This window comes from Rhea pennata, chromosome 24 (assembly GCF_028389875.1).
Source record: "Rhea pennata isolate bPtePen1 chromosome 24, bPtePen1.pri, whole genome shotgun sequence".
NCBI classification, from domain to species: domain Eukaryota; kingdom Metazoa; phylum Chordata; class Aves; order Rheiformes; family Rheidae; genus Rhea; species Rhea pennata.
Window position 1 is genome coordinate 8,560,568 of NC_084686.1, and position 22,999 is coordinate 8,583,566.

Sequence of the window (22,999 nt, forward strand, 5' to 3'; positions counted from 1 at the left end):
GGTGGCTTGACATGCCTCCAGTCATTGGGAATGCCCCAGGACGGCCAACGGCAGCATCTCCAAAGAGCACTTTCCTCCCAAAGCCTCGCGAGGGAAGCTCCACGGGTGCGTGCGCACGTCCACTTGGTTGAGGTGGTCCCGAGGGTGTCTTGACACGTTCTGCCAAACGCTGATGGTGGAGGGCATCTCAGGAGTGTCGTGCACAGCCTGTCGTGATCAGAGCGGGACCCCTTGGCACGGGTCTCTCAGGACTTTGCCCAGCCACGTTGGGCAGATCTCGAGAGGTGGAGATGCCGCAACCCAACATCTCTCATGGGCTTGTTGGACAGGAGAGGCTGTGAGGACCCCACAGGATAAGGGGGTGATTCTGGAGAGCGATTGCTGACCGCCTTTTGGAAGCCCCGCTTGGGTGGATGCAGCGCAGCACCCAAATGCCTCCGGCATCCTTTGAGGTCCCCCATGGCCCTGCCAGCCTTCTGGCTTGGCCCCAGAGAGGTGAGGGAGCGCAGGGTGGGAGGATGCCGAGCAAAGGAGAATGCCATCGGTGTGGGTCCTGGCTGCTCCCCGCAGCTGTGGGGTGGGCCGTGGCCATCTGCATGGTGTGTAGGACACGGCCATGGTGGGGCAGGCTGGAAGAAGAGAGCGCCGCTCTGCAAAACGCCAGGAGGAAGCAACAAGGACCCCTCCCGCCCTGCCACTTGCCGAAGCCCGGGCTTCAACCAGGGACCTTTAGATCTTCAGTCTAACGCTCTCCCAGCTGAGCTACTTCGGCCCTGCCCTGAGAGCTTTTGTTCGCTCACAGCAGAGCCGTGCCAGAGCGCAGGCCAAGGCGCAGGAGGTGCCTGCAGCAAGCTGTATGTTGCCTGGACATTGCCGGGCTCTGGATGTCCCTGCTGACCATTGCCCAACTTGCTCTGCTCTTGTTCTCCAGGCACGGGTTGGATGGCACCTGCTGTGTGGGTGTGGGGGGCAATGCCTGAACCAGTCCTTGTTCTGCCCGCCGTAAAACTAACACACCTACAGGTCCTCCCTCGTCCGCAGAAATCCACCAATGTCCCCACAGGTGGCTTGACATGCCTCCAGTCATTGGGAATGCCCCAGGACGGCCAACGGCAGCATCTCCAAAGAGCACTTTCCTCCCAAAGCCTCGCGAGGGAAGCTCCACGGGTGCGTGCGCACGTCCACTTGGTTGAGGTGGTCCCGAGGGTGTCTTGACACGTTCTGCCAAACGCTGATGGTGGAGGGCATCTCAGGAGTGTCGTGCACAGCCTGTCGTGATCGGAGCGGGACCCCTTGGCACGGGTCTCTCAGGACTTTGCCCAGCCACGTTGGGCAGATCTCGAGAGGTGGAGATGCCGCAACCCAACATCTCTCATGGGCTTGTTGGACAGGAGAGGCTGTGAGGACCCCACAGGATAAGGGGGTGATTCTGGAGAGCGATTGCTGACCGCCTTTTGGAAGCCCCGCTTGGGTGGATGCAGCGCAGCACCCAAATGCCTCCGGCATCCTTTGAGGTCCCCCATGGCCCTGCCAGCCTTCTGGCTTGGCCCCAGAGAGGTGAGGGAGCGCAGGGTGGGAGGATGCCGAGCAAAGGAGAATGCCATCGGTGTGGGTCCTGGCTGCTCCCCGCAGCTGTGGGGTGGGCCGTGGCCATCTGCATGGTGTGTAGGACACGGCCATGGTGGGGCAGGCTGGAAGAAGAGAGCGCCGCTCTGCAAAACGCCAGGAGGAAGCAACAAGGACCCCTCCCGCCCTGCCACTTGCCGAAGCCCGGGCTTCAACCAGGGACCTTTAGATCTTCAGTCTAACGCTCTCCCAGCTGAGCTACTTCGGCCCTGCCCTGAGAGCTTTTGTTCGCTCACAGCAGAGCCGTGCCAGAGCGGAGGCCAAGGCGCAGGAGGTGCCTGCAGCAAGCTGTATGTTGCCTGGACATTGCCGGGCTCTGGATGTCCCTGCTGACCATTGCCCAACTTGCTCTGCTCTTGTTCTCCAGGCACGGGTTGGATGGCACCTGCTATGTGGGTGTGGGGGGCAATGCCTGAACCAGTCCTTGTTCTGCCCGCCGTAAAACTAACACACCTACAGGTCCTCCCTCGTCCGCAGAAATCCACCAATGTCCCCACAGGTGGCTTGACATGCCTCCAGTCATTGGGAATGCCCCAGGTCGGCCAACGGCAGCATCTCCAAAGAGCACTTTCCTCCCAAAGCCTCGCGAGGGAAGCTCCACGGGTGCGTGCGCACGTCCACTTGGTTGAGGTGGTCCCGAGGGTGTCTTGACACGTTCTGCCAAACGCTGATGGTGGAGGGCATCTCAGGAGTGTCGCGCACAGCCTGTCGTGATCAGAGCGGGACCCCTTGGCACGGGTCTCTCAGGACTTTGCCCAGCCACGTTGGGCAGATCTCGAGAGGTGGAGATGCCGCAACCCAACATCTCTCATGGGCTTGTTGGACAGGAGAGGCTGTGAGGACCCCACAGGATAAGGGGGTGAGGCTGGAGAGCGATTGCTGACCGCCTTTTGGAAGCCCCGCTTGGGTGGATGCAGCGCAGCACCCAAATGCCTCCGGCATCCTTTGAGGTCCCCCATGGCCCTGCCAGCCTTCTGGCTTGGCCCCAGAGAGGTGAGGGAGCGCAGGGTGGGAGGATGCCGAGCAAAGGAGAATGCCATCGGTGTGGGTCCTGGCTGCTCCCCGCAGCTGCGGGGTGGGCCGTGGCCATCTGCATGGTGTGTAGGACACGGCCATGGTGGGGCAGGCTGGAAGAAGAGAGCGCCGCTCTGCAAAACGCCAGGAGGAAGCAACAAGGACCCCTCCCGCCCTGCCACTTGCCGAAGCCCGGGCTTCAACCAGGGACCTTTAGATCTTCAGTCTAACGCTCTCCCAGCTGAGCTACTTCGGCCCTGCCCTGAGAGCTTTTGTTCGCTCACAGCAGAGCCGTGCCAGAGCGGAGGCCAAGGCGCAGGAGGTGCCTGCAGCAAGCTGTATGTTGCCTGGACATTGCCGGGCTCTGGATGTCCCTGCTGACCATTGCCCAACTTGCTCTGCTCTTGTTCTCCAGGCACGGGTTGGATGGCACCTGCTGTGTGGGTGTGGGGGGCAATGCCTGAACCAGTCCTTGTTCTGCCCGCCGTAAAACTAACACACCTACAGGTCCTCCCTCGTCCGCAGAAATCGACCAATGTCCCCACAGGTGGCTTGACATGCCTCCAGTCATTGGGAATGCCCCAGGTCGGCCAACGGCAGCATCTCCAAAGAGCACTTTCCTCCCAAAGCCTCGCGTGGGGACTTTGCCCAGCCACGTTGGGCAGATCTCGAGAGGTGGAGATGCCGCAACCCAACATCTCTCATGGGCTTGTTGGACAGGAGAGGCTGTGAGGACCCCACAGGATAAGGGGGTGAGGCTGGAGAGCGATTGCTGACCGCCTTTTGGAAGCCCCGCTTGGGTGGATGCAGCGCAGCACCCAAATGCCTCCGGCATCCTTTGAGGTCCCCCATGGCCCTGCCAGCCTTCTGGCTTGGCCCCAGAGAGGTGAGGGAGCGCAGGGTGGGAGGATGCCGAGCAAAGGAGAATGCCATCGGTGTGGGTCCTGGCTGCTCCCCGCAGCTGTGGGGTGGGCCGTGGCCATCTGCATGGTGTGTAGGACACGGCCATGGTGGGGCAGGCTGGAAGAAGAGAGCGCCGCTCTGCAAAACGCCAGGAGGAAGCAACAAGGACCCCTCCCGCCCTGCCACTTGCCGAAGCCCGGGCTTCAACCAGGGACCTTTAGATCTTCAGTCTAACGCTCTCCCAGCTGAGCTACTTCGGCCCTGCCCTGAGAGCTTTTGTTCGCTCACAGCAGAGCCGTGCCAGAGCGCAGGCCAAGGCGCAGGAGGTGCCTGCAGCAAGCTGTATGTTGCCTGGACATTGCCGGGCTCTGGATGTCCCTGCTGACCATTGCCCAACTTGCTCTGCTCTTGTTCTCCAGGCACGGGTTGGATGGCACCTGCTGTGTGGGTGTGGGGGGCAATGCCTGAACCAGTCCTTGTTCTGCCCGCCGTAAAACTAACACACCTACAGGTCCTCCCTCGTCCGCAGAAATCCACCAATGTCCCCACAGGTGGCTTGACATGCCTCCAGTCATTGGGAATGCCCCAGGTCGGCCAACGGCAGCATCTCCAAAGAGCACTTTCCTCCCAAAGCCTCGCGAGGGAAGCTCCACGGGTGCGTGCGCACGTCCACTTGGTTGAGGTGGTCCCGAGGGTGTCTTGACACGTTCTGCCAAACGCTGATGGTGGAGGGCATCTCAGGAGTGTCGCGCACAGCCTGTCGTGATCAGAGCAGGACCCCTTGGCACGGGTCTCTCAGGACTTTGCCCAGCCATGTTGGGCAGATCTCGAGAGGTGGAGATGCCGCAACCCAACATCTCTCATGGGCTTGTTGGACAGGAGAGGCTGTGAGGACCCCACAGGATAAGGGGGTGAGGCTGGAGAGCGATTGCTGACCGCCTTTTGGAAGCCCCGCTTGGGTGGATGCAGTGCAGCACCCAAATGCCTCCGGCATCCTTTGAGGTCCCCCATGGCCCTGCCAGCCTTCTGGCTTGGCCCCAGAGAGGTGAGGGAGCGCAGGGTGGGAGGATGCCGAGCAAAGGAGAATGCCATCGGTGTGGGTCCTGGCTGCTCCCCGCAGCTGTGGGGTGGGCCGTGGCCATCTGCATGGTGTGTAGGACACGGCCATGGTGGGGCAGGCTGGAAGAAGAGAGCGCTGCTCTGCAAAACGCCAGGAGGAAGCAACAAGGACCCCTCCCGCCCTGCCACTTGCCGAAGCCCGGGCTTCAACCAGGGACCTTTAGATCTTCAGTCTAACGCTCTCCCAGCTGAGCTACTTCGGCCCTGCCCTGAGAGCTTTTGTTCGCTCACAGCAGAGCCGTGCCAGAGCGCAGGCCAAGGCGCAGGAGGTGCCTGCAGCAAGCTGTATGTTGCCTGGACATTGCCGGGCTCTGGATGTCCCTGCTGACCATTGCCCAACTTGCTCTGCTCTTGTTCTCCAGGCACGGGTTGGATGGCACCTGCTGTGTGGGTGTGGGGGGCAATGCCTGAACCAGTCCTTGTTCTGCCCGCCGTAAAACTAACACACCTACAGGTCCTCCCTCGTCCGCAGAAATCCACCAATGTCCCCACAGGTGGCTTGACATGCCTCCAGTCATTGGGAATGCCCCAGGACGGCCAACGGCAGCATCTCCAAAGAGCACTTTCCTCCCAAAGCCTCGCGAGGGAAGCTCCACGGGTGCGTGCGCACGTCCACTTGGTTGAGGTGGTCCCGAGGGTGTCTTGACACGTTCTGCCAAACGCTGATGGTGGAGGGCATCTCAGGAGTGTCGCGCACAGCCTGTCGTGATCAGAGCGGGACCCCTTGGCACGGGTCTCTCAGGACTTTGCCCAGCCACGTTGGGCAGATCTCGAGAGGTGGAGATGCCGCAACCCAACATCTCTCATGGGCTTGTTGGACAGGAGAGGCTGTGAGGACCCCACAGGATAAGGGGGTGATTCTGGAGAGCGATTGCTGACCGCCTTTTGGAAGCCCCGCTTGGGTGGATGCAGCGCAGCACCCAAATGCCTCCGGCATCCTTTGAGGTCCCCCATGGCCCTGCCAGCCTTCTGGCTTGGCCCCAGAGAGGTGAGGGAGCGCAGGGTGGGAGGATGCCGAGCAAAGGAGAATGCCATCGGTGTGGGTCCTGGGTGCTCCCCGCAGCTGTGGGGTGGGCCGTGGCCATCTGCATGGTGTGTAGGACACGGCCATGGTGGGGCAGGCTGGAAGAAGAGAGCGCCGCTCTGCAAAACGCCAGGAGGAAGCAACAAGGACCCCTCCCGCCCTGCCACTTGCCGAAGCCCGGGCTTCAACCAGGGACCTTTAGATCTTCAGTCTAACGCTCTCCCAGCTGAGCTACTTCGGCCCTGCCCTGAGAGCTTTTGTTCGCTCACAGCAGAGCCGTGCCAGAGCGGAGGCCAAGGCGCAGGAGGTGCCTGCAGCAAGCTGTATGTTGCCTGGACATTGCCGGGCTCTGGATGTCCCTGCTGACCATTGCCCAACTTGCTCTGCTCTTGTTCTCCAGGCACGGGTTGGATGGCACCTGCTGTGTGGGTGTGGGGGGCAATGCCTGAACCAGTCCTTGTTCTGCCCGCCGTAAAACTAACACACCTACAGGTCCTCCCTCGTCCGCAGAAATCCACCAATGTCCCCACAGGTGGCTTGACATGCCTCCAGTCATTGGGAATGCCCCAGGACGGCCAACGGCAGCATCTCCAAAGAGCACTTTCCTCCCAAAGCCTCGCGAGGGAAGCTCCACGGGTGCGTGCGCACGTCCACTTGGTTGAGGTGGTCCCGAGGGTGTCTTGACACGTTCTGCCAAACGCTGATGGTGGAGGGCATCTCAGGAGTGTCGCGCACAGCCTGTCGTGATCAGAGCGGGACCCCTTGGCACGGGTCTCTCAGGACTTTGCCCAGCCACGTTGGGCAGATCTCGAGAGGTGGAGATGCCGCAACCCAACATCTCTCATGGGCTTGTTGGACAGGAGAGGCTGTGAGGACCCCACAGGATAAGGGGGTGAGGCTGGAGAGCGATTGCTGACCGCCTTTTGGAAGCCCCGCTTGGGTGGATGCAGTGCAGCACCCAAATGCCTCCGGCATCCTTTGAGGTCCCCCATGGCCCTGCCAGCCTTCTGGCTTGGCCCCAGAGAGGTGAGGGAGCGCAGGGTGGGAGGATGCCGAGCAAAGGAGAATGCCATCGGTGTGGGTCCTGGCTGCTCCCCGCAGCTGTGGGGTGGGCCGTGGCCATCTGCATGGTGTGTAGGACACGGCCATGGTGGGGCAGGCTGGAAGAAGAGAGCGCTGCTCTGCAAAACGCCAGGAGGAAGCAACAAGGACCCCTCCCGCCCTGCCACTTGCCGAAGCCCGGGCTTCAACCAGGGACCTTTAGATCTTCAGTCTAACGCTCTCCCAGCTGAGCTACTTCGGCCCTGCCCTGAGAGCTTTTGTTCGCTCACAGCAGAGCCGTGCCAGAGCGGAGGCCAAGGCGCAGGAGGTGCCTGCAGCAAGCTGTATGTTGCCTGGACATTGCCGGGCTCTGGATGTCCCTGCTGACCATTGCCCAACTTGCTCTGCTCTTGTTCTCCAGGCACGGGTTGGATGGCACCTGCTGTGTGGGTGTGGGGGGCAATGCCTGAACCAGTCCTTGTTCTGCCCGCCGTAAAACTAACACACCTACAGGTCCTCCCTCGTCCGCAGAAATCCACCAATGTCCCCACAGGTGGCTTGACATGCCTCCAGTCATTGGGAATGCCCCAGGACGGCCAACGGCAGCATCTCCAAAGAGCACTTTCCTCCCAAAGCCTCGCGAGGGAAGCTCCACGGGTGCGTGCGCACGTCCACTTGGTTGAGGTGGTCCCGAGGGTGTCTTGACACGTTCTGCCAAACGCTGATGGTGGAGGGCATCTCAGGAGTGTCGCGCACAGCCTGTCGTGATCAGAGCGGGACGCCTTGGCACGGGTCTCTCAGGACTTTGCCCAGCCACGTTGGGCAGATCTCGAGAGGTGGAGATGCCGCAACCCAACATCTCTCATGGGCTTGTTGGACAGGAGAGGCTGTGAGGACCCCACAGGATAAGGGGGTGATTCTGGAGAGCGATTGCTGACCGCCTTTTGGAAGCCCCGCTTGGGTGGATGCAGTGCAGCACCCAAATGCCTCCGGCATCCTTTGAGGTCCCCCATGGCCCTGCCAGCCTTCTGGCTTGGCCCCAGAGAGGTGAGGGAGCGCAGGGTGGGAGGATGCCGAGCAAAGGAGAATGCCATCGGTGTGGGTCCTGGCTGCTCCCCGCAGCTGTGGGGTGGGCCGTGGCCATCTGCATGGTGTGTAGGACACGGCCATGGTGGGGCAGGCTGGAAGAAGAGAGCGCTGCTCTGCAAAACGCCAGGAGGAAGCAACAAGGACCCCTCCCGCCCTGCCACTTGCCGAAGCCCGGGCTTCAACCAGGGACCTTTAGATCTTCAGTCTAACGCTCTCCCAGCTGAGCTACTTCGGCCCTGCCCTGAGAGCTTTTGTTCGCTCACAGCAGAGCCGTGCCAGAGCGGAGGCCAAGGCGCAGGAGGTGCCTGCAGCAAGCTGTATGTTGCCTGGACATTGCCGGGCTCTGGATGTCCCTGCTGACCATTGCCCAACTTGCTCTGCTCTTGTTCTCCAGGCACGGGTTGGATGGCACCTGCTGTGTGGGTGTGGGGGGCAATGCCTGAACCAGTCCTTGTTCTGCCCGCCGTAAAACTAACACACCTACAGGTCCTCCCTCGTCCGCAGAAATCCACCAATGTCCCCACAGGTGGCTTGACATGCCTCCAGTCATTGGGAATGCCCCAGGACGGCCAACGGCAGCATCTCCAAAGAGCACTTTCCTCCCAAAGCCTCGCGAGGGAAGCTCCACGGGTGCGTGCTCACGTCCACTTGGTTGAGGTGGTCCCGAGGGTGTCTTGACACGTTCTGCCAAACGCTGATGGTGGAGGGCATCTCAGGAGTGTCGCGCACAGCCTGTCGTGATCAGAGCGGGACGCCTTGGCACGGGTCTCTCAGGACTTTGCCCAGCCACGTTGGGCAGATCTCGAGAGGTGGAGATGCCGCAACCCAACATCTCTCATGGGCTTGTTGGACAGGAGAGGCTGTGAGGACCCCACAGGATAAGGGGGTGATTCTGGAGAGCGATTGCTGACCGCCTTTTGGAAGCCCCGCTTGGGTGGATGCAGCGCAGCACCCAAATGCCTCCGGCATCCTTTGAGGTCCCCCATGGCCCTGCCAGCCTTCTGGCTTGGCCCCAGAGAGGTGAGGGAGCGCAGGGTGGGAGGATGCCGAGCAAAGGAGAATGCCATCGGTGTGGGTCCTGGCTGCTCCCCGCAGCTGTGGGGTGGGCCGTGGCCATCTGCATGGTGTGTAGGACACGGCCATGGTGGGGCAGGCTGGAAGAAGAGAGCGCTGCTCTGCAAAACGCCAGGAGGAAGCAACAAGGACCCCTCCCGCCCTGCCACTTGCCGAAGCCCGGGCTTCAACCAGGGACCTTTAGATCTTCAGTCTAACGCTCTCCCAGCTGAGCTACTTCGGCCCTGCCCTGAGAGCTTTTGTTCGCTCACAGCAGAGCCGTGCCAGAGCGGAGGCCAAGGCGCAGGAGGTGCCTGCAGCAAGCTGTATGTTGCCTGGACATTGCCGGGCTCTGGATGTCCCTGCTGACCATTGCCCAACTTGCTCTGCTCTTGTTCTCCAGGCACGGGTTGGATGGCACCTGCTGTGTGGGTGTGGGGGGCAATGCCTGAACCAGTCCTTGTTCTGCCCGCCGTAAAACTAACACACCTACAGGTCCTCCCTCGTCCGCAGAAATCCACCAATGTCCCCACAGGTGGCTTGACATGCCTCCAGTCATTGGGAATGCCCCAGGACGGCCAACGGCAGCATCTCCAAAGAGCACTTTCCTCCCAAAGCCTCGCGAGGGAAGCTCCACGGGTGCGTGCGCACGTCCACTTGGTTGAGGTGGTCCCGAGGGTGTCTTGACACGTTCTGCCAAACGCTGATGGTGGAGGGCATCTCAGGAGTGTCGCGCACAGCCTGTCGTGATCAGAGCGGGACCCCTTGGCACGGGTCTCTCAGGACTTTGCCCAGCCACGTTGGGCAGATCTCGAGAGGTGGAGATGCCGCAACCCAACATCTCTCATGGGCTTGTTGGACAGGAGAGGCTGTGAGGACCCCACAGGATAAGGGGGTGATTCTGGAGAGCGATTGCTGACCGCCTTTTGGAAGCCCCGCTTGGGTGGATGCAGCGCAGCACCCAAATGCCTCCGGCATCCTTTGAGGTCCCCCATGGCCCTGCCAGCCTTCTGGCTTGGCCCCAGAGAGGTGAGGGAGCGCAGGGTGGGAGGATGCCGAGCAAAGGAGAATGCCATCGGTGTGGGTCCTGGCTGCTCCCCGCAGCTGTGGGGTGGGCCGTGGCCATCTGCATGGTGTGTAGGACACGGCCATGGTGGGGCAGGCTGGAAGAAGAGAGCGCTGCTCTGCAAAACGCCAGGAGGAAGCAACAAGGACCCCTCCCGCCCTGCCACTTGCCGAAGCCCGGGCTTGAACCAGGGACCTTTAGATCTTCAGTCTAACGCTCTCCCAGCTGAGCTACTTCGGCCCTGCCCTGAGAGCTTTTGTTCGCTCACAGCAGAGCCGTGCCAGAGCGGAGGCCAAGGCGCAGGAGGTGCCTGCAGCAAGCTGTATGTTGCCTGGACATTGCCGGGCTCTGGATGTCCCTGCTGACCATTGCCCAACTTGCTCTGCTCTTGTTCTCCAGGCACGGGTTGGATGGCACCTGCTGTGTGGGTGTGGGGGGCAATGCCTGAACCAGTCCTTGTTCTGCCCGCCGTAAAACTAACACACCTACAGGTCCTCCCTCGTCCGCAGAAATCCACCAATGTCCCCACAGGTGGCTTGACATGCCTCCAGTCATTGGGAATGCCCCAGGACGGCCAACGGCAGCATCTCCAAAGAGCACTTTCCTCCCAAAGCCTCGCGAGGGAAGCTCCACGGGTGCGTGCGCACGTCCACTTGGTTGAGGTGGTCCCGAGGGTGTCTTGACACGTTCTGCCAAACGCTGATGGTGGAGGGCATCTCAGGAGTGTCGCGCACAGCCTGTCGTGATCAGAGCGGGACCCCTTGGCACGGGTCTCTCAGGACTTTGCCCAGCCACGTTGGGCAGATCTCGAGAGGTGGAGATGCCGCAACCCAACATCTCTCATGGGCTTGTTGGACAGGAGAGGCTGTGAGGACCCCACAGGATAAGGGGGTGATTCTGGAGAGCGATTGCTGACCGCCTTTTGGAAGCCCCGCTTGGGTGGATGCAGCGCAGCACCCAAATGCCTCCGGCATCCTTTGAGGTCCCCCATGGCCCTGCCAGCCTTCTGGCTTGGCCCCAGAGAGGTGAGGGAGCGCAGGGTGGGAGGATGCCGAGCAAAGGAGAATGCCATCGGTGTGGGTCCTGGCTGCTCCCCGCAGCTGTGGGGTGGGCCGTGGCCATCTGCATGGTGTGTAGGACACGGCCATGGTGGGGCAGGCTGGAAGAAGAGAGCGCCGCTCTGCAAAACGCCAGGAGGAAGCAACAAGGACCCCTCCCGCCCTGCCACTTGCCGAAGCCCGGGCTTCAACCAGGGACCTTTAGATCTTCAGTCTAACGCTCTCCCAGCTGAGCTACTTCGGCCCTGCCCTGAGAGCTTTTGTTCGCTCACAGCAGAGCCGTGCCAGAGCGGAGGCCAAGGCGCAGGAGGTGCCTGCAGCAAGCTGTATGTTGCCTGGACATTGCCGGGCTCTGGATGTCCCTGCTGACCATTGCCCAACTTGCTCTGCTCTTGTTCTCCAGGCACGGGTTGGATGGCACCTGCTGTGTGGGTGTGGGGGGCAATGCCTGAACCAGTCCTTGTTCTGCCCGCCGTAAAACTAACACACCTACAGGTCCTCCCTCGTCCGCAGAAATCCACCAATGTCCCCACAGGTGGCTTGACATGCCTCCAGTCATTGGGAATGCCCCAGGACGGCCAACGGCAGCATCTCCAAAGAGCACTTTCCTCCCAAAGCCTCGCGAGGGAAGCTCCACGGGTGCGTGCGCACGTCCACTTGGTTGAGGTGGTCCCGAGGGTGTCTTGACACGTTCTGCCAAACGCTGATGGTGGAGGGCATCTCAGGAGTGTCGCGCACAGCCTGTCGTGATCAGAGCGGGACCCCTTGGCACGGGTCTCTCAGGACTTTGCCCAGCCACGTTGGGCAGATCTCGAGAGGTGGAGATGCCGCAACCCAACATCTCTCATGGGCTTGTTGGACAGGAGAGGCTGTGAGGACCCCACAGGATAAGGGGGTGATTCTGGAGAGCGATTGCTGACCGCCTTTTGGAAGCCCCGCTTGGGTGGATGCAGCGCAGCACCCAAATGCCTCCGGCATCCTTTGAGGTCCCCCATGGCCCTGCCAGCCTTCTGGCTTGGCCCCAGAGAGGTGAGGGAGCGCAGGGTGGGAGGATGCCGAGCAAAGGAGAATGCCATCGGTGTGGGTCCTGGCTGCTCCCCGCAGCTGTGGGGTGGGCCGTGGCCATCTGCATGGTGTGTAGGACACGGCCATGGTGGGGCAGGCTGGAAGAAGAGAGCGCTGCTCTGCAAAACGCCAGGAGGAAGCAACAAGGACCCCTCCCGCCCTGCCACTTGCCGAAGCCCGGGCTTCAACCAGGGACCTTTAGATCTTCAGTCTAACGCTCTCCCAGCTGAGCTACTTCGGCCCTGCCCTGAGAGCTTTTGTTCGCTCACAGCAGAGCCGTGCCAGAGCGGAGGCCAAGGCGCAGGAGGTGCCTGCAGCAAGCTGTATGTTGCCTGGACATTGCCGGGCTCTGGATGTCCCTGCTGACCATTGCCCAACTTGCTCTGCTCTTGTTCTCCAGGCACGGGTTGGATGGCACCTGCTGTGTGGGTGTGGGGGGCAATGCCTGAACCAGTCCTTGTTCTGCCCGCCGTAAAACTAACACACCTACAGGTCCTCCCTCGTCCGCAGAAATCCACCAATGTCCCCACAGGTGGCTTGACATGCCTCCAGTCATTGGGAATGCCCCAGGACGGCCAACGGCAGCATCTCCAAAGAGCACTTTCCTCCCAAAGCCTCGCGAGGGAAGCTCCACGGGTGCGTGCGCACGTCCACTTGGTTGAGGTGGTCCCGAGGGTGTCTTGACACGTTCTGCCAAATGCTGATGGTGGAGGGCATCTCAGGAGTGTCGCGCACAGCCTGTCGTGATCAGAGCGGGACCCCTTGGCACGGGTCTCTCAGGACTTTGCCCAGCCACGTTGGGCAGATCTCGAGAGGTGGAGATGCCGCAACCCAACATCTCTCATGGGCTTGTTGGACAGGAGAGGCTGTGAGGACCCCACAGGATAAGGGGGTGATTCTGGAGAGCGATTGCTGACCGCCTTTTGGAAGCCCCGCTTGGGTGGATGCAGCGCAGCACCCAAATGCCTCCGGCATCCTTTGAGGTCCCCCATGGCCCTGCCAGCCTTCTGGCTTGGCCCCAGAGAGGTGAGGGAGCGCAGGGTGGGAGGATGCCGAGCAAAGGAGAATGCCATCGGTGTGGGTCCTGGCTGCTCCCCGCAGCTGTGGGGTGGGCCGTGGCCATCTGCATGGTGTGTAGGACACGGCCATGGTGGGGCAGGCTGGAAGAAGAGAGCGCTGCTCTGCAAAACGCCAGGAGGAAGCAACAAGGACCCCTCCCGCCCTGCCACTTGCCGAAGCCCGGGCTTCAACCAGGGACCTTTAGATCTTCAGTCTAACGCTCTCCCAGCTGAGCTACTTCGGCCCTGCCCTGAGAGCTTTTGTTCGCTCACAGCAGAGCCGTGCCAGAGCGGAGGCCAAGGCACAGGAGGTGCCTGCAGCAAGCTGTATGTTGCCTGGACATTGCCGGGCTCTGGATGTCCCTGCTGACCATTGCCCAACTTGCTCTGCTCTTGTTCTCCAGGCACGGGTTGGATGGCACCTGCTGTGTGGGTGTGGGGGGCAATGCCTGAACCAGTCCTTGTTCTGCCCGCCGTAAAACTAACACACCTACAGGTCCTCCCTCGTCCGCAGAAATCCACCAATGTCCCCACAGGTGGCTTGACATGCCTCCAGTCATTGGGAATGCCCCAGGACGGCCAACGGCAGCATCTCCAAAGAGCACTTTCCTCCCAAAGCCTCGCGAGGGAAGCTCCACGGGTGCGTGCGCACGTCCACTTGGTTGAGGTGGTCCTGAGGGTGTCTTGACACGTTCTGCCAAACGCTGATGGTGGAGGGCATCTCAGGAGTGTCGCGCACAGCCTGTCGTGATCAGAGCGGGACGCCTTGGCACGGGTCTCTCAGGACTTTGCCCAGCCACGTTGGGCAGATCTCGAGAGGTGGAGATGCCGCAACCCAACATCTCTCATGGGCTTGTTGGACAGGAGAGGCTGTGAGGACCCCACAGGATAAGGGGGTGATTCTGGAGAGCGATTGCTGACCGCCTTTTGGAAGCCCCGCTTGGGTGGATGCAGCGCAGCACCCAAATGCCTCCGGCATCCTTTGAGGTCCCCCATGGCCCTGCCAGCCTTCTGGCTTGGCCCCAGAGAGGTGAGGGAGCGCAGGGTGGGAGGATGCCGAGCAAAGGAGAATGCCATCGGTGTGGGTCCTGGCTGCTCCCCGCAGCTGTGGGGTGGGCCATGGCCATCTGCATGGTGTGTAGGACACGGCCATGGTGGGGCAGGCTGGAAGAAGAGAGCGCTGCTCTGCAAAATGCCAGGAGGAAGCAACAAGGACCCCTCCCGCCCTGCCACTTGCCGAAGCCCGGGCTTCAACCAGGGACCTTTAGATCTTCAGTCTAACGCTCTCCCAGCTGAGCTACTTCGGCCCTGCCCTGAGAGCTTTTGTTCGCTCACAGCAGAGCCGTGCCAGAGCGCAGGCCAAGGCGCAGGAGGTGCCTGCAGCAAGCTGTATGTTGCCTGGACATTGCCGGGCTCTGGATGTCCCTGCTGACCATTGCCCAACTTGCTCTGCTCTTGTTCTCCAGGCACGGGTTGGATGGCACCTGCTGTGTGGGTGTGGGGGGCAATGCCTGAACCAGTCCTTGTTCTGCCCGCCGTAAAACTAACACACCTACAGGTCCTCCCTCGTCCGCAGAAATCCACCAATGTCCCCACAGGTGGCTTGACATGCCTCCAGTCATTGGGAATGCCCCAGGACGGCCAACGGCAGCATCTCCAAAGAGCACTTTCCTCCCAAAGCCTCGCGAGGGAAGCTCCACGGGTGCGTGCGCACGTCCACTTGGTTGAGGTGGTCCCGAGGGTGTCTTGACACGTTCTGCCAAACGCTGATGGTGGAGGGCATCTCAGGAGTGTCGCGCACAGCCTGTCATGATCAGAGCGGGACCCCTTGGCACGGGTCTCTCAGGACTTTGCCCAGCCACGTTGGGCAGATCTCGAGAGGTGGAGATGCCGCAACCCAACATCTCTCATGGGCTTGTTGGACAGGAGAGGCTGTGAGGACCCCACAGGATAAGGGGGTGATTCTGGAGAGCGATTGCTGACCGCCTTTTGGAAGCCCCGCTTGGGTGGATGCAGCGCAGCACCCAAATGCCTCCGGCATCCTTTGAGGTCCCCCATGGCCCTGCCAGCCTTCTGGCTTGGCCCCAGAGAGGTGAGGGAGCGCAGGGTGGGAGGATGCCGAGCAAAGGAGAATGCCATCGGTGTGGGTCCTGGCTGCTCCCCGCAGCTGTGGGGTGGGCCATGGCCATCTGCATGGTGTGTAGGACACGGCCATGGTGGGGCAGGCTGGAAGAAGAGAGCGCCGCTCTGCAAAACGCCAGGAGGAAGCAACAAGGACCCCTCCCGCCCTGCCACTTGCCGAAGCCCGGGCTTCAACCAGGGACCTTTAGATCTTCAGTCTAACGCTCTCCCAGCTGAGCTACTTCGGCCCTGCCCTGAGAGCTTTTGTTCGCTCACAGCAGAGCCGTGCCAGAGCGCAGGCCAAGGCGCAGGAGGTGCCTGCAGCAAGCTGTATGTTGCCTGGACATTGCCGGGCTCTGGATGTCCCTGCTGACCATTGCCCAACTTGCTCTGCTCTTGTTCTCCAGGCACGGGTTGGATGGCACCTGCTGTGTGGGTGTGGGGGGCAATGCCTGAACCAGTCCTTGTTCTGCCCGCCGTAAAACTAACACACCTACAGGTCCTCCCTCGTCCGCAGAAATCCACCAATGTCCCCACAGGTGGCTTGACATGCCTCCAGTCATTGGGAATGCCCCAGGACGGCCAACGGCAGCATCTCCAAAGAGCACTTTCCTCCCAAAGCCTCGCGAGGGAAGCTCCACGGGTGCGTGCGCACGTCCACTTGGTTGAGGTGGTCCCGAGGGTGTCTTGACACGTTCTGCCAAACGCTGATGGTGGAGGGCATCTCAGGAGTGTCGCGCACAGCCTGTCGTGATCAGAGCGGGACCCCTTGGCACGGGTCTCTCAGGACTTTGCCCAGCCACGTTGGGCAGATCTCGAGAGGTGGAGATGCCGCAACCCAACATCTCTCATGGGCTTGTTGGACAGGAGAGGCTGTGAGGACCCCACAGGATAAGGGGGTGATTCTGGAGAGCGATTGCTGACCGCCTTTTGGAAGCCCCGCTTGGGTGGATGCAGCGCAGCACCCAAATGCCTCCGGCATCCTTTGAGGTCCCCCATGGCCCTGCCAGCCTTCTGGCTTGGCCCCAGAGAGGTGAGGGAGCGCAGGGTGGGAGGATGCCGAGCAAAGGAGAATGCCATCGGTGTGGGTCCTGGCTGCTCCCCGCAGCTGTGGGGTGGGCCATGGCCATCTGCATGGTGTGTAGGACACGGCCATGGTGGGGCAGGCTGGAAGAAGAGAGCGCCGCTCTGCAAAACGCCAGGAGGAAGCAACAAGGACCCCTCCCGCCCTGCCACTTGCCGAAGCCCGGGCTTCAACCAGGGACCTTTAGATCTTCAGTCTAACGCTCTCCCAGCTGAGCTACTTCGGCCCTGCCCTGAGAGCTTTTGTTCGCTCACAGCAGAGCCGTGCCAGAGCGCAGGCCAAGGCGCAGGAGGTGCCTGCAGCAAGCTGTATGTTGCCTGGACATTGCCGGGCTCTGGATGTCCCTGCTGACCATTGCCCAACTTGCTCTGCTCTTGTTCTCCAGGCACGGGTTGGATGGCACCTGCTGTGTGGGTGTGGGGGGCAATGCCTGAACCAGTCCTTGTTCTGCCCGCCGTAAAACTAACACACCTACAGGTCCTCCCTCGTCCGCAGAAATCCACCAATGTCCCCACAGGTGGCTTGACATGCCTCCAGTCATTGGGAATGCCCCAGGACGGCCAACGGCAGCATCTCCAAAGAGCACTTTCCTCCCAAAGCCTCGCGAGGGAAGCTCCACGGGTGCGTGCGCACGTCCACTTGGTTGAGGTGGTCCCGAGGGTGTCTTGACACGTTCTGCCAAACGCTGATGGTGGAGGGCATCTCAGGAGTGTCGCGCACAGCCTGTCGTGATCAGAGCGGGACCCCTTGGCACGGGTCTCTCAGGACTTTGCCCAGCCACGTTGGGCAGATCTCGAGAGGTGGAGATGCCGCAACCCAACATCTCTCATGGGCTTGTTGGACAGGAGAGGCTGTGAGGACCCCACAGGATAAGGGGGTGATTCTGGAGAGCGATTGCTGACCGCCTTTTGGAAGCCCCGCTTGGGTGGATGCAGCGCAGCACCCAAATGCCTCCGGCATCCTTTGAGGTCCCCCATGGCCCTGCCAGCCTTCTGGCTTGGCCCCAGAGAGGTGAGGGAGCGCAGGGTGGGAGGATGCCGAGCAAAGGAGAATGCCATCGGTGTGGGTCCTGGCTGCTCCCCGCAGCTGTGGGGTGGGCCGTGGCCATCTGCATGGTGTGTAGGACACGGCCATGGTGGGGCAGGCTGGAAGAAGAGAGCGCCGCTCTGCAAAACGCCAGGAGGAAGCAACAAGGACCCCTCCCGCCCTGCCACTTGCCGAAGCCCGGGCTTCAACCAGGGACCTTTAGATCTTCAGTCTAACGCTCTCCCAGCTGAGCTACTTCGGCCCTGCCCTGAGAGCTTTTGTTCGCTCACAGCAGAGCCGTGCCAGAGCGGAGGCCAAGGCGCAGGAGGTGCCTGCAGCAAGCTGTATGTTGCCTGGACATTGCCGGGCTCTGGATGTCCCTGCTGACCATTGCCCAACTTGCTCTGCTCTTGTTCTCCAGGCACGGGTTGGATGGCACCTGCTGTGTGGGTGTGGGGGGCAATGCCTGAACCAGTCCTTGTTCTGCCCGCCGTAAAACTAACACACCTACAGGTCCTCCCTCGTCCGCAGAAATCCACCAATGTCCCCACAGGTGGCTTGACATGCCTCCAATCATTGGGAATGCCCCAGGACGGCCAACGGCAGCATCTCCAAAGAGCACTTTCCTCCCAAAGCCTCGCGAGGGAAGCTCCACGGGTGCGTGCGCACGTCCACTTGGTTGAGGTGGTCCCGAGGGTGTCTTGACACGTTCTGCCAAACGCTGATGGTGGAGGGCATCTCAGGAGTGTCGCGCACAGCCTGTCGTGATCAGAGCGGGACCCCTTGGCACGGGTCTCTCAGGACTTTGCCCAGCCACGTTGGGCAGATCTCGAGAGGTGGAGATGCCGCAACCCAACATCTCTCATGGGCTTGTTGGACAGGAGAGGCTGTGAGGACCCCACAGGATAAGGGGGTGATTCTGGAGAGCGATTGCTGACCGCCTTTTGGAAGCCCCGCTTGGGTGGATGCAGCGCAGCACCCAAATGCCTCCGGCATCCTTTGAGGTCCCCCATGGCCCTGCCAGCCTTCTGGCTTGGCCCCAGAGAGGTGAGGGAGCGCAGGGTGGGAGGATGCCGAGCAAAGGAGAATGCCATCGGTTTGGGTCCTGGCTGCTCCCCGCAGCTGTGGGGTGGGCCATGGCCATCTGCATGGTGTGTAGGACACGGCCATGGTGGGGCAGGCTGGAAGAAGAGAGCGCCGCTCTGCAAAACGCCAGGAGGAAGCAACAAGGACCCCTCCCGCCCTGCCACTTGCCGAAGCCCGGGCTTCAACCAGGGACCTTTAGATCTTCAGTCTAACGCTCTCCCAGCTGAGCTACTTCGGCCCTGCCCTGAGAGCTTTTGTTCGCTCACAGCAGAGCCGTGCCAGAGCGCAGGCCAAGGCGCAGGAGGTGCCTGCAGCAAGCTGTATGTTGCCTGGACATTGCCGGGCTCTGGATGTCCCTGCTGACCATTGCCCAACTTGCTCTGCTCTTGTTCTCCAGGCACGGGTTGGATGGCACCTGCTGTGTGGGTGTGGGGGGCAATGCCTGAACCAGTCCTTGTTCTGCCCGCCGTAAAACTAACACACCTACAGGTCCTCCCTCGTCCGCAGAAATCCACCAATGTCCCCACAGGTGGCTTGACATGCCTCCAGTCATTGGGAATGCCCCAGGACGGCCAACGGCAGCATCTCCAAAGAGCACTTTCCTCCCAAAGCCTCGCGAGGGAAGCTCCACGGGTGCGTGCGCACGTCCACTTGGTTGAGGTGGTCCCGAGGGTGTCTTGACACGTTCTGCCAAACGCTGATGGTGGAGGGCATCTCAGGAGTGTCGCGCACAGCCTGTCGTGATCAGAGCGGGACCCCTTGGCACGGGTCTCTCAGGACTTTGCCCAGCCACGTTGGGCAGATCTCGAGAGGTGGAGATGCCGCAACCCAACATCTCTCATGGGCTTGTTGGACAGGAGAGGCTGTGAGGACCCCACAGGATAAGGGGGTGAGGCTGGAGAGCGATTGCTGACCGCCTTTTGGAAGCCCCGCTTGGGTGGATGCAGTGCAGCACCCAAATGCCTCCGGCATCCTTTGAGGTCCCCCATGGCCCTGCCAGCCTTCTGGCTTGGCCCCAGAGAGGTGAGGGAGCGCAGGGTGGGAGGATGCCGAGCAAAGGAGAATGCCATCGGTGTGGGTCCTGGCTGCTCCCCGCAGCTGTGGGGTGGGCCATGGCCATCTGCATGGTGTGTAGGACACGGCCATGGTGGGGCAGGCTGGAAGAAGAGAGCGCTGCTCTGCAAAACGCCAGGAGGAAGCAACAAGGACCCCTCCCGCCCTGCCACTTGCCGAAGCCCGGGCTTCAACCAGGGACCTTTAGATCTTCAGTCTAACGCTCTCCCAGCTGAGCTACTTCGGCCCTGCCCTGAGAGCTTTTGTTCGCTCACAGCAGAGCTGTGCCAGAGCAGAGGCCAAGGCGCAGGAGGTGCCTGCAGCAAGCTGTATGTTGCCTGGACATTGCCGGGCTCTGGATGTCCCTGCTGACCATTGCCCAACTTGCTCTGCTCTTGTTCTCCAGGCACGGGTTGGATGGCACCTGCTGTGTGGGTGTGGGGGGCAATGCCTGAACCAGTCCTTGTTCTGCCCGCCGTAAAACTAACACACCTACAGGTCCTCCCTCGTCCGCAGAAATCCACCAATGTCCCCACAGGTGGCTTGACATGCCTCCAGTCATTGGGAATGCCCCAGGTCGGCCAACGGCAGCATCTCCAAAGAGCACTTTCCTCCCAAAGCCTCGCGAGGGAAGCTCCACGGGTGCGTGCGCACGTCCACTTGGTTGAGGTGGTCCCGAGGGTGTCTTGACACGTTCTGCGAAAGGCTGATGGTGGAGGGCATCTCAGGAGTGTCGCGCACAGCCTGTCGTGATCAGAGCGGGACCCCTTGGCACGGGTCTCTCAGGACTTTGCCCAGCCACGTTGGGCAGATCTCGAGAGGTGGAGATGCCGCAACCCAACATCTCTCATGGGCTTGTTGGACAGGAGAGGCTGTGAGGACCCCACAGGATAAGGGGGTGATTCTGGAGAGCGATTGCTGACCGCCTTTTGGAAGCCCCGCTTGGGTGGATGCAGCGCAGCACCCAAATGCCTCCGGCATCCTTTGAGGTCCCCCATGGCCCTGCCAGCCTTCTGGCTTGGCCCCAGAGAGGTGAGGGAGCGCAGGGTGGGAGGATGCCGAGCAAAGGAGAATGCCATCGGTGTGGGTCCTGGCTGCTCCCCGCAGCTGTGGGGTGGGCCATGGCCATCTGCATGGTGTGTAGGACACGGCCATGGTGGGGCAGGCTGGAAGAAGAGAGCGCCGCTCTGCAAAACGCCATGAGGAAGCAACAAGGACCCCTCCCGCCCTGCCACTTGCCGAAGCCCGGGCTTCAACCAGGGACCTTTAGATCTTCAGTCTAACGCTCTCCCAGCTGAGCTACTTCGGCCCTGCCCTGAGAGCTTTTGTTCGCTCACAGCAGAGCCGTGCCAGAGCGCAGGCCAAGGCGCAGGAGGTGCCTGCAGCAAGCTGTATGTTGCCTGGACATTGCCGGGCTCTGGATGTCCCTGCTGACCATTGCCCAACTTGCTCTGCTCTTGTTCTCCAGGCACGGGTTGGATGGCACCTGCTGTGTGGGTGTGGGGGGCAATGCCTGAACCAGTCCTTGTTCTGCCCGCCGTAAAACTAACACACCTACAGGTCCTCCCTCGTCCGCAGAAATCCACCAATGTCCCCACAGGTGGCTTGACATGCCTCCAGTCATTGGGAATGCCCCAGGTCGGCCAACGGCAGCATCTCCAAAGAGCACTTTCCTCCCAAAGCCTTGCGTGGGGACTTTGCCCAGCCACGTTGGGCAGATCTCGAGAGGTGGAGATGCCACAACCCAACATCTCTCATGGGCTTGTTGGACAGGAGAGGCTGTGAGGACCCCACAGGATAAGGGGGTGAGGCTGGAGAGCGATTGCTGACCGCCTTTTGGAAGCCCCGCTTGGGTGGATGCAGCGCAGCACCCAAATGCCTCTGGCATCCTTTGAGGTCCCCCATGGCCCTGCCAGCCTTCTGGCTTGGCCCCAGAGAGGTGAGGGAGCGCAGGGTGGGAGGATGCCGAGCAAAGGAGAATGCCATCTGTGTGGGTCCTGGCTGCTCCCCGCAGCTGTGGGGTGGGCCGTGGCCATCTGCATGGTGTGTAGGACACGGCCATGGTGGGGCAGGCTGGAAGAAGAGAGCGCCGCTCTGCAAAACGCCAGGAGGAAGCAACAAGGACCCCTCCCGCCCTGCCACTTGCCGAAGCCCGGGCTTGAACCAGGGACCTTTAGATCTTCAGTCTAACGCTCTCCCAGCTGAGCTACTTTGGCCCTGCCCTGAGAGCTTTTGTTCGCTCACAGCAGAGCCGTGCCAGAGCGGAGGCCAAGGCGCAGGAGGTGCCTGCAGCAAGCTGTATGTTGCCTGGACATTGCCGGGCTCTGGATGTCCCTGCTGACCATTGCCCAACTTGCTCTGCTCTTGTTCTCCAGGCACGGGTTGGATGGCACCTGCTGTGTGGGTGTGGGGGGCAATGCCTGAACCAGTCCTTGTTCTGCCCGCCGTAAAACTAACACACCTACAGGTCCTCCCTCGTCCGCAGAAATCCACCAATGTCCCCACAGGTGGCTTGACATGCCTCCAGTCATTGGGAATGCCCCAGGTCGGCCAACGGCAGCATCTCCAAAGAGCACTTTCCTCCCAAAGCCTCGCGTGGGGACTTTGCCCAGCCACGTTGGGCAGATCTCGAGAGGTGGAGATGCCGCAACCCAACATCTCTCATGGGCTTGTTGGACAGGAGAGGCTGTGAGGACCCCACAGGATAAGGGGGTGAGGCTGGAGAGCGATTGCTGACCACCTTTTGGAAGCCCCGCTTGGGTGGATGCAGCGCAGCACCCAAATGCCTCCGGCATCCTTTGAGGTCCCCCATGGCCCTGCCAGCCTTCTGGCTTGGCCCCAGAGAGGTGAGGGAGCGCAGGGTGGGAGGATGCCGAGCAAAGGAGAATGCCATCGGTGTGGGTCCTGGCTGCTCCCCGCAGCTGTGGGGTGGGCCGTGGCCATCTGCATGGTGTGTAGGACACGGCCATGGTGGGGCAGGCTGGAAGAAGAGAGCGCCGCTCTGCAAAACGCCAGGAGGAAGCAACAAGGACCCCTCCCGCCCTGCCACTTGCCGAAGCCCGGGCTTCAACCAGGGACCTTTAGATCTTCAGTCTAACGCTCTCCCAGCTGAGCTACTTCGGCCCTGCCCTGAGAGCTTTTGTTCGCTCACAGCAGAGCCGTGCCAGAGCGGAGGCCAAGGCGCAGGAGGTGCCTGCAGCAAGCTGTATGTTGCCTGGACATTGCCGGGCTCTGGATGTCCCTGCTGACCATTGCCCAACTTGCTCTGCTCTTGTTCTCCAGGCACGGGTTGGATGGCACCTGCTGTGTGGGTGTGGGGGGCAATGCCTGAACCAGTCCTTGTTCTGCCCGCCGTAAAACTAACACACCTACAGGTCCTCCCTCGTCCGCAGAAATCCACCAATGTCCCCACAGGTGGCTTGACATGCCTCCAGTCATTGGGAATGCCCCAGGACGGCCAACGGCAGCATCTCCAAAGAGCACTTTCCTCCCAAAGCCTCGCGAGGGAAGCTC

At 61.4% G+C, this 22,999-nt stretch overlaps 2 non-coding genes across 2 annotated transcripts; both read right to left on the reverse strand.

Moving 5' to 3' along the window:
• Positions 1–10,102: 10,102 nt before the first annotated feature.
• TRNAF-GAA (transfer RNA phenylalanine (anticodon GAA)) lies at positions 10,103–10,175 on the reverse strand. The gene has a single exon. It is a non-coding gene; the product is annotated as a tRNA-Phe (tRNA).
• Positions 10,176–21,629: 11,454 nt separating this feature from the next.
• TRNAF-GAA (transfer RNA phenylalanine (anticodon GAA)) lies at positions 21,630–21,702 on the reverse strand. The gene has a single exon. It is a non-coding gene; the product is annotated as a tRNA-Phe (tRNA).
• Between the last annotated feature and the right edge of the window lie 1,297 nt (positions 21,703–22,999).